Source organism: Columba livia, chromosome W (assembly GCF_036013475.1).
Source record: "Columba livia isolate bColLiv1 breed racing homer chromosome W, bColLiv1.pat.W.v2, whole genome shotgun sequence".
NCBI lineage: Eukaryota > Metazoa > Chordata > Aves > Columbiformes > Columbidae > Columba > Columba livia.
This window is the reverse complement of record NC_088641.1, coordinates 8,904,353-8,920,538: the sequence shown is the minus strand read 5'-3', so window position 1 is coordinate 8,920,538 and position 16,186 is coordinate 8,904,353.

Here is a 16,186-nt window from a genome sequence, read left to right as displayed (position 1 = left end):
AGTCACATCATAACCAGTACATCACTGCATGCAACATGCCCAGCTTTTAGTTTCCCTTCTCTTACTATGAAAGGGGACAGCTGTAGGTCCACCATGTTAGGGCATCTAGATAAGTTGCGAAGTTGGATGTTTGCTGGTAGCTGTGATTTGAAATTGTTACTGTGATTAAATAGTTTAATAAGGCTGGTCATTTTTGTTTAAATCAAACAAAGTTTTCCTTCTCGTAAAACACAAAGTCTGTGGCCCAAAATATTTGTATTTTAGGAATATCATCTATATATATATGGTTGTTATTGTGAGAAATGCAGTTGTGATTCATGCTAAGATGTTTAATGTTTACAGATATAACCAAATGAGGCACGGGCTCTGAACCTGGAAAAAGGAAAAGGTGGTTAAGTTCTATGTAAAAAGTTATGAAATTTGTTTATGAAGTTATATTGATAGAGGGAACTAGCATTTTAAGGGTTAACCAACCACATAATAAGGGCCTACTAACGAACTAACACTTTGAGCCATATAATGAATGTCTAGTTTAGAGCTGTATGTAACCAATTGTGTTAAGAAAAAAAAAAAACAGAACCTCATCGAATGCCGAGATCAGAAGTTTTACAGCACCAGCTGTAACCTTGAGGAGACAAGATAGCCAAGATTTACAGCAAAAGGGGGCGCCAGTCTGGTTTCAGTCGACTTGGCAGCTTGGGTTCCAGCCAATTCCTCATAATGAGCCAAAAAGGTAAAAAGTTCACTGTGACGAAGCTGAAGGAGCCTTCATCTAAAGACCCTCAAAGACCCCTCCTCAAAATCATCAAGTGACACTGCACAGGCGCAACAGGGAAGGGTCAAGGAGGAGACTATGAAAATGGTTATCTGAGAGTCATTTTAATAAGTGGGGAAAGGTTATGAACATGTATAGGCGTTCTTGGGGTTATTATGAATATGTAATACCTTACTGTATTTAAGCACACTTCTTATTGTTAAAAGGTGCGCGTGTTGGGCGGAGCGAATCCCCTGCGCACCCAGCGCTGTTTTGCTTATGCTCTAATGAACACGTGTTTAAGGAATACAAGGAATTGGATTAAACGTTGTTTATCCATAGAAAAAGCGTAAGTTATTTATTTCATTATTGTCACAAAGATTTTGAAACCGGCCTGTGCCAACCTAGGAGAAAGGCTAGGATACAAAGTAATTCCTTAATTCATGGGCATGAGGTGTCCCATTCAAATTGGGGCACCCCAAATGCAGTTTTACACATGTTTCTTATATGTTTCAAGCATTTGCATACAACATGATTTGACCAATCACTATTTAAAACAAACACTGCTGTTTTGCAAAGCAACTATAATTCTACAGCATCATCATCCATCTGCTTCTTTCTTGATCTAAACATCCCTGGAGTCAGTCTTGCTACAGTTACTTATCTATGATGCCAGATAATGAGAGGGGTTCACAGAGGTGTTAGAGGAGCTAGGATGCTGGAGTTCTCTCAGTAGTCTAGGGTATCCTTCAGCGTGGGGGCTGTCCTCCTTGACATGAGCTGGGATCCTTTAGTTGTGCTTACTTAACCATGACTGTGAGGTATACGATGTAAACTCTATATATATCTGTCCTGGTTTTGTTAAAAACAAGGCCAGCTTCTCTTTTAGTGATTTTGTTTTCAGCTAAGTTCTTAGTAACTGCACTTTTCTGAAGTTGGATACATGTTTTGGTAGACATAGCAATGGTATGCAAGGTCGCTAATAAGAATGCATGTCCCATAAGTGAGAGGGGCAAGGAGGAGCGAAATGAACAGGTGACTAAAACTGACCAACTAAGTATTCCATCCCATCCACGTCATAACACCATATAAAAGTTCCCATTAAAGTTCATAAGGGTCTCCTTCTTCTTTGACTATGGCCAACAACTGGGAAGGACCCTGCCTGCCATCCCTGCAAATCTGAGGCCTAGTGACAGACCCTGCATCCTTTAATCCAGTTCTGGTTTGCTGCAGAGTCCAACCCAGGACTTCTGGGTGACTGCCCTGCAGTTACTGGAGCAGTTCTGAGCTTTGCCAGGGAATTCAAGACTGGTTTTGTATATTTTGTGTTATTTTCTCTATTTTATTAGTAGCATTAGTAAAACATTTTTAACTTTTTTCCAACTTGCAAGTCCTCTGTCTCTTTGCCTTCCTATTGCCTTTACTTAGGGGGGGGGGGGGGGGGGCACCGAGGAGGGGCGAGAAAGGGGAGGGGGTTGACAAAGCATCTGCCACGGTTTATTGTCACCCTGTAATCAAACCGTGACAATATCTCTTAAGAAAGTTCATACAATTCCATACTATAAAGACTAATTGGTACAATAGTTAGGGAATTTGGGGGGGGGCTACAGTTGGTCCATGGATTCCCTGACAGAGGGTATGGGAACAGAGATTGACCTTGGAGATATTAAGGTGTACCCATGAGAAAGAAGGGAGTAAAAGAGTAACATTGACGATAGCGAAATTAGCCAATGAGATGTTACTATTGCAGCCTGTAACCAATAGTAAAAAAGACACATGAGCTAGTAAAGACTATATAAAAAAGCGTTTGTGGCAATAAATTGAGACTGCTCTTTGTACATAAGAAGAACTTTGTCTATGTCGTTTGTCTCTCTCAATCATGCCATTTCTGTATTAAAGTTAATTTCTAAACTTAGTCCAATGGAGAACAGGAAGAATGAGTCTTGTTCTACAGTGTATTTTTCACTGTTTGACTGAAAATGAGTTAATTTTCTTCACGCAGTTAGAAACCTTTCTTTTTCATAGCTAGCATGGTCATTATTTGAACTTAGCTAGAGAACAAGAGATAACACCCTGGGACAGAGTGTTTTCACTTGCTCTGGTCAGAGAGCCAAGGACACTCTGAGTGCTCTGCCCACAGGTGTGAGACATCGAGGAAGGGGGGCATAGATGATGCAGACTTTGACTAACATCCAGACTTATTGATAAGAGTATTCCATCCCATTAGCGTCATGCTTCATATTTAAGGAGGGTTGGGGTCTTCCAGTCTGGCTCTTCTCTTCGTTCTCTTTGTTGGAGACAGGAAGGTTCGAGGGAGTTCCGTTTGGGACTTTTGGTAGTTCGGCCTTTTGCCATCCTGCTGTTTTACAGAGGCCTCTGGGCCTTTCTGTCTTTTTCTCTCTTCTCTCTCTGGGATCGGCTGTTTCCACCAGGTGCTGTTTCCTGGCACTGGCTGCTCGGTGTGGATGGAGTTTGTGAGGAATTGCTGTGAGTATCTTTTATTTTATATTATATTTCTATTTTTTATATATATATATATATATATATATATATTTACTAGTAGTGTATTAGTATTTTGTTATTTTATTAAACTGTGTTTATCTCGATCCAAGTTTCTCCCTTCCCTTTTGATTCTCTCCCATATTTGGAGAGGGGGAAGTGAGTGAGCGGCTATCGTGATTGTATTGCTAGCTCAGGTTAAACCATGACATACAGACTGCATCTCTCCAGCATTTGCAAAATGCCTAATTGTCATGGAAGCACCCCAAAACTAAATTTAGACAGGCTCCAAACAGACTTTATTCTAACCAGAACTGTTTAGCAGAAAACCAACAAGAAACAGGGTTTATAAAAAATTATTCAGCACTCTGACAACATCATAAAACACAGATTGAGATACCAGTTAGGTATTACTACACAGCTGATTTAGACTCACAAAACTCTACAATGATAATTCAAAATGCACATCTTCCCACTCATAAAAAATGAGGACTCTCAAAGCTACCCAGAAGATCAATTACCAATAAGGCAAGATGTCTCTGTCTTTGAGGAAATTTCCTTAGATGGCATCCCAGTCTAAGGAGAAAAGCCTTCCACTGCAGCCCCACTGCTCTGAAGAAGACCAACTCAGCAGGGGCCTCCAACAGGCTCCATTTATCCTTTAGCTGTGGTCATTTATGGTAGTGGTCTAGAAACTTCTCTCAACTGAGGTGTTTCATTGGTCAAAGGCCCTCTCTGTCCACCAAGGGGTGTGTGACTATAGTGGTCCATTAGTCTGGTGTTTTTGGGGGAGGTGGTGGGAGGTGCATCTGCCACACATCCACCCCGTGACCACAGTCATGATTCAACTGGTCTTTTTGAAGTTGTGGTGCAGTTACCTCTTGCCTGCAAAGTTAAAAGGGAGTGCAGTTTCAGTGAGTCTTACTGCCCTCTGTGAAACATCGTTTCTCAGTTACCTTCTGACTATTCCAAATACCATCAGTAATCAAAAATACAATATCAATCAATAGTTAATCAACTATGTAATTATAGCAACAATAATTAACAGCAACAGATAAGTAGGCACTATCCTGAGGTTGCAGAAGGCCAATTAGCCATACTGACAAAGAAATCCAAACACATCAAAACTTTTCCCAGCCAATTTGTCCCCAGTGCGGCAACAATTGCCTCTGAGTCCTTTGATGCTTTCTTCATCTTGTCCTGAAGCGGCAATCAATACATTCAAGATGTGGACGCAGCACTTGTCTATTGATGTGTTCAAGACTTCACATACTAACATAATCACACCTGGCTACTACTGGTTCTTCCACCACATTTATGCTATTATTTTGCATTATCTCTTGCAACATTTTAAATAGGTTTCTGCATGGGTACATTTAAAGGCAAAGATTTCTTGTCCAGTTTGACACATTCGGCCACTTTCAAAAGAGAAAAGAGTCATAGCCATAGTGACAGAAATAGAGATAGTGCAATTTTACAGAGTCCCCTTTACGGGTGTACAAAATTAGTTCTGCATCGGTAAAGGTAAGTACTCCGCACTCAACAGGAAGGAGGTGGCTACTCAGACAGAGCTGCCACGGGAACATGCAGCCACCCAGACCTCAGGCTGCAGAGAATGCCGGAGCCTTTCACTGGTATGGAGTGGTAATAGAAAAAACAGTTGTGTGAGGTGTGAGCAGGTGGATGACCTGCTCAGCCTGATAGTAGAGCTGAGAGAGGAGGTAGAAAGGTTGAAAAGTATCAGGGAGCTGGAAAAGGAAATCGACTGGTGGGATCAAGCTCTGGCCTCCCAGGGGCAGGTAAGACCACCAGCAAGAAATGAAGATAAAGGGATTCCTGTATCTTGCCTGACTGAAGAAGGCAGGTCAAGGGAAAGGGATGAACAGAAGCAAGTCCACACTCGGGATGGCAGGAGAAACACCCCCTTACCCACCCCACCTTCCCAGGTGCCTCTGTCCAACAGGCATCAGGGTCTGGATGTGGAATACGGCAACTCAAGGAATGGGGGGAAATGGCAGCATGTTCCTGCCTGGCATAGAAGGAGGAGGGTCCTTGCCATGACCACCCCACCCTCCTGGGTTCCCTTGCAAAACAGGTACGAGGGTCTGCAAGTGAAACCAAATAACAACATTGAGGGATGTGGTTCCACTAAGTTGGAGGTGCTGCAGAGGATAAGTCACCCTGCACCCTCCATCAAAACAGCTCCCACAAAGGAAAAAAGGCAGGTTGTGGTTGTAGAAGACTCCCTTCTAAAGGGAACAGAAGGTAGGCAGGGATGAAACTGAAAAGGGAAAACAAAAGGCAATCAAGAGAGACTTCAGGGCCTTAGGACGTATGGTCAAGGGATCAGAAGCACAAGTAGTGTCCTCCTCTGTCCCCATAGTTGCAGGGTATGACAAGGAAAGATGTGGGAAGACCCACCAGATGAAAACCTGGCTGGGGGACTGGTGTCACCGACAGAATCTTGGGTTTTTTTGTTCATGGGCCAGCTTAGAATCATAGAATCATTTTGGTTGGAAAAGACCCTCAGGATCATTGAGTCCAACCATAACCTAACTCTAGCACCAAACCATGTCCCTAAGAAACTCATCTAAATGCATGAGGTTCAACAAGGGCAAGTGCTGGATTTTGCACCTGGGACGCAACAACCCTGGCTGTACATACAGCCTGGGGGATGAGATGCTGGAAAGCAGCTCCACGGAGAGGGATCTGGGGGTGTGGTCGACAACAAGTTGAACATGAGCTAACAGTGTGCCCTGGCAGCCAAGAGGGCCAACTGTGTCCTGAGGTGCATCGAGCACAGTATTCCCAGATGGGCAAGGGAGGTGATTGTCCCGCTCTACTCTGCACTGGTGCAGCCTCACCTGGAGCAGCACTATGTGCAGATCTGGGTGCTACAGTATAAAAAAGATATTAAGCTACTAGAGAGTGTCCAGAAGAGGGCTACAACGTTGGTGAAGGGTTTGGAGGGGAAGCCATATGAGGAGCGGCTAAAGTCCCTTGGTTTGTTCAGCCTGGAGAAAAGGAAACTAAGAGGAGACCTCATCGTGGTCTACAGCTTCCTCATAAGGGGAGGAGGAAGGGTAGCCACCAAAATCTTCTGACCTGGAGTGGGCGTTACTGCGGCGAGGGCGGGTGATTTAAAAGCCGTCGTAACTTGACACTGGCACTCAGTTCCTGAGATGAGCTGATCAGAGGCAGCTCGGCGGGTCCCAATTAAGCAAAATCTTTGAGGTACAGAGAAGTCTTTTTTTGTTTTTTTTTTTTTTTTCTCTCAGACAGGCACTTTCGTTCTCGAGAGACCTGGAAGCTCCCAGCAGCCCTTGCAAGAACAGCTGATGTGGAGTGGGCATTACCGCGGCGAGGGCGATCACACCCCCGCCCCTCATCTTGAAAAAGCCTCCGGAAGGACAGCGACGCGTCGCTCCCCACCGGGTGCTGGAAGAGGCAATTGGCTTGTGACATGGGTGAGTAGCACCCATGCTGTGCTGCAGCAGCAGGTGTGGTAACTCGTGCGCTAGGGTATAGAGGTTGTCACCTTTTGCTAGTTAGACTCTCTCACCTATTGCCACTGTCTCATACTATTGCAAACCACGGTCTCGACCAGAAAGAGAGCTTGTCTGAAGAAGACTGTAGCAACTCAGACAGACTGTCTGCCCTGAACCGTGGCTGTTCAGGTTTCTGGCTGCAGGGAGTGCCAGAGCCTGCTGCTGTCGGATGACAATGGCCAGCATTCCACCTGTGTGAGGTGTGAGCAGGTGCAAGATCTGCTCTACATGGTTGTGAAACTTAAGGAGGAGATTGAGATGCTGAGGACCATCAGGGAGTGTGAAAAGGAAATCAACTGGTGGAGTAACTCCCTGGCATGTCACTCAGAGAGGCTCCAGGGGGATACCCCCCAAAAGGTGACAAACCCCTTGCCCTGTCAGGCAGAAGGAGAAGACCTGAGACAGCCCCTGACCTGTCGCTGTCGGGCAGAGGTAGGGGACAGAAAAGATGACGAGGGTTGGAAGCTAGTTCCAGTTCGGGGGCATGGGCAATCCCCCTCCCTACCTGCTTTGCTTTCCCAGGTGCCCCTCCATAATAGGTATGAGGCCCTGGATCTTGAAGAGGAGGTAGGCGAGGATGTGGTGCAAGGCCCACCTACGAGGTGACATAGAAAGAGGCAGTTGACCCCATGCCTCAAGACCGCCTCAGATAAGAAAGAAAGAAGGATAACTGTAGCAGGCAATTCCCTTCTGAGAGAGATGGAGGGCCCCATCTGCAGAGCTGACCCTCATCGTAGGGAAGTGTGCAGTCTACCTGGAGCCTGGATCAGGGACATCATCAGGACGCTCCCCAACCTGGTGCACCCAATGGACTACTACCCACTGCTGATCTTCCAGACAGATGGGGAGGAAGCTGCATCCCACAGTCTGAGGGGAATGAAAAAAGATTTCAAGGCCTTGGGATGGATGGTAAAAGAGTCTGGGGCTCAAGTGATTTTCTCTTCCCTCCTTCCAGTTTTGGGTGATGATATAGGAGGGAATAGAAAAATCTGGTCTGTAAACAATTGGCTACAGGACTGGTGCTACAGGCAGGGCTTTGGGTTCTTTGATAACATCTGTTTTTACAAGACACCAGTCCAAACAGTGATACGTGGGAAAGGTTTATCTCGCAGGGGCAAAAGGATGCTGGGACAGGAATTAGCAGGGCTCATTTGGAGAGCTTTAAACTAGACTTGAAGGGGGATGAGGTTGTAGCTGGGCTTGCATCAGTAGGGCATCACTCTAGATTTCATGAAGGCTGGGAGGCCTCCCATACCCCTGGGGTGAAATTGGTGTGCTCAGTTCAATCTCTGAAATGCCTGTACACCAATGCGTGCAGCATGGGGAATAAGCAGGAGGAGTTAGAAACCTGTGTTAGGGCAGGAGATTATGACCTAGTGGCAATTACGGAGACATGGTGGGACAGCACACATGACCGGAATGTGGTCATGGATGGCTATGTCCTTTTCAGGAAAGACAGGCCAGCCAGGCGTGATGGTGGAGTCGCTCTTTATGTGAGAGAGCAACTACAATGTATTGAGTATTGTCCAGGCACGGATGAGGAGCGAGTTTAGAGTCTGTGGGTGAGAATTAAGGGGCAGGCTGGCAGGGGTGATACTATTGTGAGTGTCTATTACAGGCCACCAGATCAGGGTGAGGAAGTTGATGAAGCCTTCTACAGACAGCTGAGAGCAGCCTCACAATCACAGGCCCTGGTTGTGGTGGGGGATTTTAACTTCCCTGATGTTTGTTGGAAGGACTACTTGGCTGGCCAGCCACAGTCTAGGAGGTTCCTCCAGTGCCTTGATGATAACTGATGCAAAGGGTGGAGGAGCCAACTAGAAGAGCTGCATTGCTGGACCTCATCCGTACTAACAAGGAGGGTCTGGCTGAAGTGGTAAAGGTCAAGGGCTGCCTTGGTTGCAGCGACCATGAGATGGTGGAGTTCAGGATCTCATGTGGCAGGAGCAGGATAGCAAGCAGAATTGCAACCCTGGATTTCAGCAAGGCAAATTTTGGCCTTTTCAGGCAATTGCTAGGGGAAATCCCATGGGCAAGGCTGCTTGAAGGTAAAGGGGCCCAAGATAGTTGGTTACTGTTCAGGGACTGCTTCTACCGGGCACAAGATCAGAGCATCCCAACACGTAAGAAGTCAAGGAAGGGAGCCAGGAGACCTGTATGGTTAAACAGAGAGCTGCTGGGTATGCTCAAGTGGAAGAGGAGAGTTTACAGATCATGGAAGGAGGGGCTGGCCACTTGGGGAGAATATAAGGCTGTTGTCAGAGGGTGTAGGGAGGCAGCTAGGAAAGCTAAGGCCTCTTTAGAATTAAACCTGGCGAGAGGGGTCAAGGACAACAGGAAGAGCTTTTTCCAGTAAGTGGCAGATAAAACTAACAGCAGAGGCAATGTAGGCCCACTGATGAACGAGGTGGGTGCCCTGGTGACAGAAGATACAGAGAAGGCAGAGTTACTGAATGCTGCCTTTGTCTCTCTCTGCTCTGCCGGAGGCTGTCCTGAGGATCCCCATACCACTGAGGCCCCGAAGGAAGGCAGGACAATGGAGGAGTTTGCCTCGGTTGATGAGGACTGGGTTAGGGAGCAGTTAGGCAATCTGGACATCCATAAATCCATGGGTTCGGATGGGATGCACCTGCGGGTGCTGAGGGAGCTGGCTGACGTCATTGCTGGACCACTCTCCATCATCTTTGCCAAGTCTTGGGAAATGGGAGAGGTGCCTGAGGACTGGAGGAAAGCAAATGTCACTCCAGTCTTCAATAAGGGCAAGAAGGAGGACCCGGGTAACTATAGACCGGTCATCCTCACCTCCATCCCTGGGAAACTGATGGAATGACTTATCCTTTGTGCCATCTCAAGGCATATCAGGGATAAGAGGGTCATTAGGGGCAGTCAACATGGCTTCACCAAGGGGAAGTCGTGCTTGACCAACCTCATTGACTTTTATGAGGACATAACAAGGTGGATGGATGATGGCAGAGCGGTGGATGTGATCTACCTTGACTTGAGTAAGGCATTTCACACAGTCTCCCACAGCATCCTTATAGCTAAACTGAGGGAGTGTGATCTGGATGATCGGGTAGTGAGGTGGTCTGTGAACTGGCTGAAGGGAAGAAGACAGAGAGTAGTGGTCAATGGGAGGGAGTCTAGTTGGAGGCCTGTATCTATTGGAGTGCTTTAAGGGTCAGTGCTGGGGCCTATATTATTCAATATATTCATCAGTTATTTGGACAAGGAAATAGAGTGTACTATCAGCAAGTTTGCTGATGACACGAAGCTGGGAGGAGTGGCTGACATGCCAGAAGGTTGTGCTGCCATCCAGAGAGACCTGGACAGGCTGGAGACTTGGGCGGGGAAAAATTTAATTAAATATAACAAGGGCAAGTGTAGAGTCTTGCATCTGGGTAGGAACAACCCCAGGTTCCAGTATAAGTTGGGGAATTACCTATTAGAGAGCAGTGTAGGGGAAAGGGAGCAGGATGACCATGAGCCAGCACTATGCCCTTGTGGCCAGGAAGGCCAATGGCATCCTGGGGTGTATTAGAAGGGGGGTGGCTAGTAGATCGAGAGAGGTCCTCCTTCCCCTCTACTCCGCCCTGGTGAGACCCCATCTGGAATATTGTGTCCAGTTCTGGGCCCCTCAGTTCAAGAAGGACAGGGAACTGCTGGAGAGAGTCCAGTGTAGGGCAACAAAGATGATGAAGGGAGTGGAGCATCTCCCTTATGAGGAAAGGCTGAGGGAGCTGGGTCTCTTTAGCTTGGAGAAGAGGAGACTGAGGGGTGACCTCATTAATGTTTACAGATATGTAAAGGGTGAGTGTCACGAGGATGGAGCCAGACTCTTCTCGGTAACAACCAAGGGGTAATGGGTTCGAACTGGAACACAGAAGGTTCCACTTAAATTTGAGACAACCTTCTCGGTAAGTGTGACAGAAAACTGCAACAGGCTGCCCAGGGAGGTTGTGGAGTCTCCTTCTCTGGAGACATTCAAAACCCGCCTGGATGCCTTCCTGTGTAACCTCATCTAGGTGTTCCTGCTCCGGCAGGGGGATTGGACTAGATGATCTTTCGAGGTCTCTTCCAATCCCTAACATTCTGTGATTCTGTGATTCTGTGATGTGCCAGGAGAGGTTTAGGCTAGACATTAGGAAATAGTTCTTCATCCAGAGGGTCGTGGAGTGTTGCAATGTCAGGATGTGCATTTCCAGCTAAAGTGCCTTGGACAGGTTATACAGAAGTATGCTTTTTATGAGTTGTCCTATTTTTTTAAAAAAACAAGTTTCTCTTTTAGTGAATTTTGCCTGTCAGCTAAAGCCTTCATATTAGCTGCATTTTTCTGGAGAACCAGATACATGTTTTGGTAAACATAGCAATGGAATGCGAGCTTATTGATAAGCATGGATGTACATCTTGTGAGAGGGGCAATGAGAAACAGGTGACCAAGAAACTGACCAACAGTGTATAACATTACATTCACGTGAATACTTCATATAAAAGTGGGAGATCACGAGGATCTCATCCCTTTTTTCCCTTTTTCCTTATGACCGACATTAGGAGAGGACCTTGCTAGTTGTCCCTGCGAACTGAGGCCTAGTGACAGACTGAATCCAGCTCCGGTTGGCTGCAGAGTCCAATCCAGGACTTTGGGTGCCGGCTCTGCAGTTGCTGAGACTTTCAAGATTGGTTTTGTATATTTTGTATTATTCTCTCTATTCTTATTAGTAGCATTAGTAAAACATCTTTAATTTTTTCCAACTCTCTTCTCTCTGTCCTTCTTTTCCTCCTGATCACCTGTCCTTAGTGGGAAGGGGGAAGAGGGAGGGGCTGAAGGGGGAAGTGGGGGGGGAGAGGAGGTTAACAATACATCTGCCAGGGTTTTATTGTCACCCCGCAATCAAAACCCTCGACATGAGTGTAAGGAATGATAGACCAGGCCAGTGAGAATGATATCTCGGGCCATTATTAAAAATGTTTTACTAATGCTACTAATATAGAGAAAATAATACAAAATATACAAAACCAATCTTGGAAGTCCTGGCAAAGATCGGCACTGCTCCAGCAGCAGCAGAGCCTGCACCGAGAAGTCCTGGATTGGACTCTGAAGCAAACCGGAACTGGGTTCAGTCTCTCACTAGGCCTCAGTTCACAGGGATGATTTGCAAGGTCCTCGCCTAATGTCGGCCATATTCCAAGAGAAAAATGGGACGAGATCCTCGTGATCTCCCACTTTTATATGAAGTATTACGTGAATGGGATGGAATACTTAGTTCATCAGTTTTAGTCACCTGTTCAATTTCGCTCCTCCTTGCCCCTCTCACTTACGGGACATTCATCCTTATCAGCAACCTTGCATTCCATTGCTATGTCTACTAAAACATTTATCCTACTTCAGAAAAGTGCAGTTACTAAGAAGACTTTAGCTGAAAGGAAAATTCACTAAAAGAGAAACTTGTCTTGCTTTTAACAAAACCAGGTCACCATCTGCAAGAAGGGCCGGAAGGAGGTTCCGGGGAACTACGCATGTGCCAGTCTAACCTCTGTGCCAGGGGAGGTAATGGAGAAGATCATCCTGAGTAACATCACATGGCACATACAAGAAAACCATGTGATCAGGCCCAATCATCATGGGTTTATGAAAGGCAGGTCCTGTTTGACCAATGTGATCTCCTCCTACGACGAGGTGATCCACCTAGTAGATGAGGGAAAGGCTGTGGATGTTGTGTACTTAGACTTCAGTAAAGCCTTTGACAACATATCCCACAGCATTCTCCAGGAGAAGCTGGCACTTCATGGCCTGGGTTGGTGTACTCTTTGCTGGGTAAAGAACTGTCTAGAGGGCTGGGCCCAAAGAGTTGTGGTGAACGGAGCAAAATCCAGTTGGTGCCTGGTCACAAGTTGTGTTCCCTAGGGCTCAATATTAGGGCCAGTTCTGTTTAATCTCTTTATCAATGATCTGGATGAAGGGATTGAGTGCACCCTTAGAAGTTTGCAGATGACACCACATTGGATGGGAGTGTTGACCTGCTGGAGGGTAGGAAGGCCATACAGAGGGATCTGGACTGTCTGGATCATTGGGTTGAGGCCAACTGTATGAGGTTTAACAAGGCCAAGTGCCAGGTCCTGCACTTGGGTCATAACAATAGCTGGAAAGCTGCCTGGCAGAAAAGGATCTGGGGATGCTGATTGACAGCTGTCTGAATATGAGCCAGCAGTGTTCCCAGGTGGCCAAAAAGGCCAACAGCATCCTGGCTTGTATCAGGAACAGTGTGGCCAGCAGGACTAGAGAAGTGATTGTGTTGTTGTACTTGGCATTGGTGAGGCCCCACATTGAATACTGTGTTCAGTTTTGGGCCCCTCATCATAAGAAGGACATTGAGGTACTAGAGAGAGTACAGAGGAGGGCAATGAAACTGGTGAGGGGCCTGGAGCACAAGTGTAATGAGGAGCAGTTGAGGGAACTGGGGCTGTTCAGCCTGGAGAAAAGGAGGCTGAGGGGAGACTTTATTGCTGTCTACAACTACTTGAAAGGAGGTTGTAACATGGAGGGTGTTGGTCTCTTCTCCCAAGTATCAAGAGATAGGACAAGAAGAAATGGCCTCAAGTTGTACCAGGGGAGATTTAGACTGGATATTAGGAAAAAAATCTTCATGGAGTTAAGTTATGTTTGAACTCAATGATCCAGATGTTCTCTTCCAACCTAAGTGATTCTATGATTCTATAAACTGCAGCAAGAATTAAAAAAAAAAATGGAAAAAGCTGGCTGCCTGCCGCTAAAGTGGCAAAAAAGCAGGGGGGTGCATTTTTCCCCGCTGCAGTGATATTGCTGCTAGAGAACTGTAATACTGAATGAAGAAGACTGAGGGTGAATTTAAAGGCATCCCCAGTAGATCCCTGGTTCCAGTGAAGCTGGGAAATTAAACCACTTTTTTTTTTTAATAAACTTATTCTGTAGTAACTAGTTGTAAGAGACGACTTTGTAAATTCACCATGCTAGTTCTTGGGATCATGGGAAGGAAAGAAAGAAAGGCTGTTTTTGAAACCAATGGAATGCCAAATTTGGAACAAAGTTTTAACACATGAATTCTTGTATATGCCAGAAAGCCTGATACCTCTCTTAGGTCAAGATTTGTTAAGTAAATTGTTATCTCAAATAACATTTTCTGAGAATTCTGTTCAGCTACATGTCCCACAAGAAAATTCTTGGAAGGTACGGATCTGCTTGTTGCAAGCAAGAAATTTCCAGGGAAATTTTGGATGCTGTATTTCCACTAGTATGGGCAGCTGAATTATCTGTTAAGGCCGACACTACCACTGGTAGAAATGAAACAGGACTTTGAGCCTGTAAGGAAAACCAATATCCAATAAACATGAAAGCCAAAATGGGGTTAGAGACTTTGATGAACAAGTTTATGCCCTTTGGACTTCTGCATTAATGCAACCTATGGGAGCCTTACAACCTGGAGTTCCAAATCCCACTATGTTCCCTAGTAATTGGATATTACAAATTATATATTTAAAGGATTGCTGTTTTTATTATTCCACTACATCCTGAGGATTGCCAGTATTTGGCCTTCTCGGTCCCTAGCATTACAATGCTCAGCTTTATGCAGCGTTACCAGTGGACAGTTTTACCACGTGGTATGATGAGCAGCCCCACAACTTGTCAGCTTGTTGTGAGTGCCACTGTGCAGCCTATGAGTAAAGCATTCACAAAGGCTATAATATATCTTTACATGGATGATATATTAGTTTGTGCTGAGCAATCTGATTATCTGCAGAGCACAGTAACCCGTTTATTTCAAACTATGAAAATTTATGGCTTACAAGTGGCACAGGAAAAAGTGCAAACTGTGCCTCCTTGGAAATATTTAGGCTGGATTTTAACAGAAACTATGATCAAACCCCAGTCTTTGACAATTAATAAGGATGTTAAGACGTTGAATGATTTGCATAAATTGATGGGCACAATTAACTGGGTATGACCTGTGCTTGGAATTTCTAACCATGAACTCCAGCATCTCTAATTTACTAAAAGAAGATCCAGATGTAACATTCCCTCGCACTTTAACTTCACATGCACAGAAAGAATTAGAGCTAGTAGCATACAAAATTACAACCTTACAGGCTGACTGCATTTGATTAGGCTTGCAGATTTGTTTATTTATAGCTACAACACAGAAACAACCTGTAGCTGTTGTGGGGCAATATGATGAGAATGCAAACAGATCAATACACTTGGAATGGAATTTTTTGCCCAGTTCTTTCCGTAAGACTTACTCAGCCTCTAGAAATGATTATTGCTCTGACTGAAAAAGGCAGGGAGCAGATTCAGGTTTTAATAGCCCATGACCCATTTGTCATATATGTACCATTTCTGAAATCCGATTTTGATTTTTTTAATTCACAATCTATGTCCTTGCAAATTGCACTAGCTGATTTTCTTAACAGCATAGGTTTTGGCATGCCTAAATGTAAATTGCTGCAGAATCTGCATGTCTTTGACATCAGGCCACAGACCATACTTGTATTTGGTCTGATCCCGCATGCTCGCAGTTTTTGTTGATGGATCAGAAAAATCTCATAAAGCTGTAGTGGTCTGGCGTGAAGATAACTATTGGCATCATTCTGTTAAAATTATTGATGGCTCAACTCAATTAGTAGAACTTGGTGCAGCTTTACATCACTTGGAGCCTTTTTAAGGAGGAACCTCTAAATTTGATTTGTGATTCTGAGTACATAGTCAAGGTCCTACGGTGCATCCCCTCCACCTTCCTTAAAGAAATCTCACAACAGCAGCTCTTTGAAATGTTTGTATCATTGCAAACTGCATTACAGCATCGCAGACACCCACTGTTTGTTATTCATATAAGCTCTCATACCATTTTACCAGGTCCCATAGCAGAACGAAATGCAGTTGCAGACTCTTATACTGTAGCTACAGTCCGCTTCCAGTCTGCCAGGGTGTCACATGCTTTCTTCCATCAAAATGCTGATGCTTTATAAAAGATGTTTGATCTGACACTCAAACAACTGAAAGACATATTTCACTCTTGTCCAGAATGTCAAGGTCTTATTACAAATTCATCCTCCTTTGGAGTTAACCCTCATGGGCTGACAGCTAATGCCATTTGGCAGACTGATGTTACACATCTCATCTTTTGGCCGCTTGAAATACGTGCACATTTCTGTGGATACCTTTTTGGGTATGCTTTGTGCATCTGTTCATACTGGTGAGAAAAGCAAGGATGTTCAGCGCCACTGGACCCGCTGCTTTGTTATGCTGGGTGTGCCACAACAGATTAAAACTGACAATGGTCCTGGCTACACGGCCAAATCCATGCAATACTTCTTACAGCAATGGGGTGTTTTGCATGTCATGGGTATTCCGTAT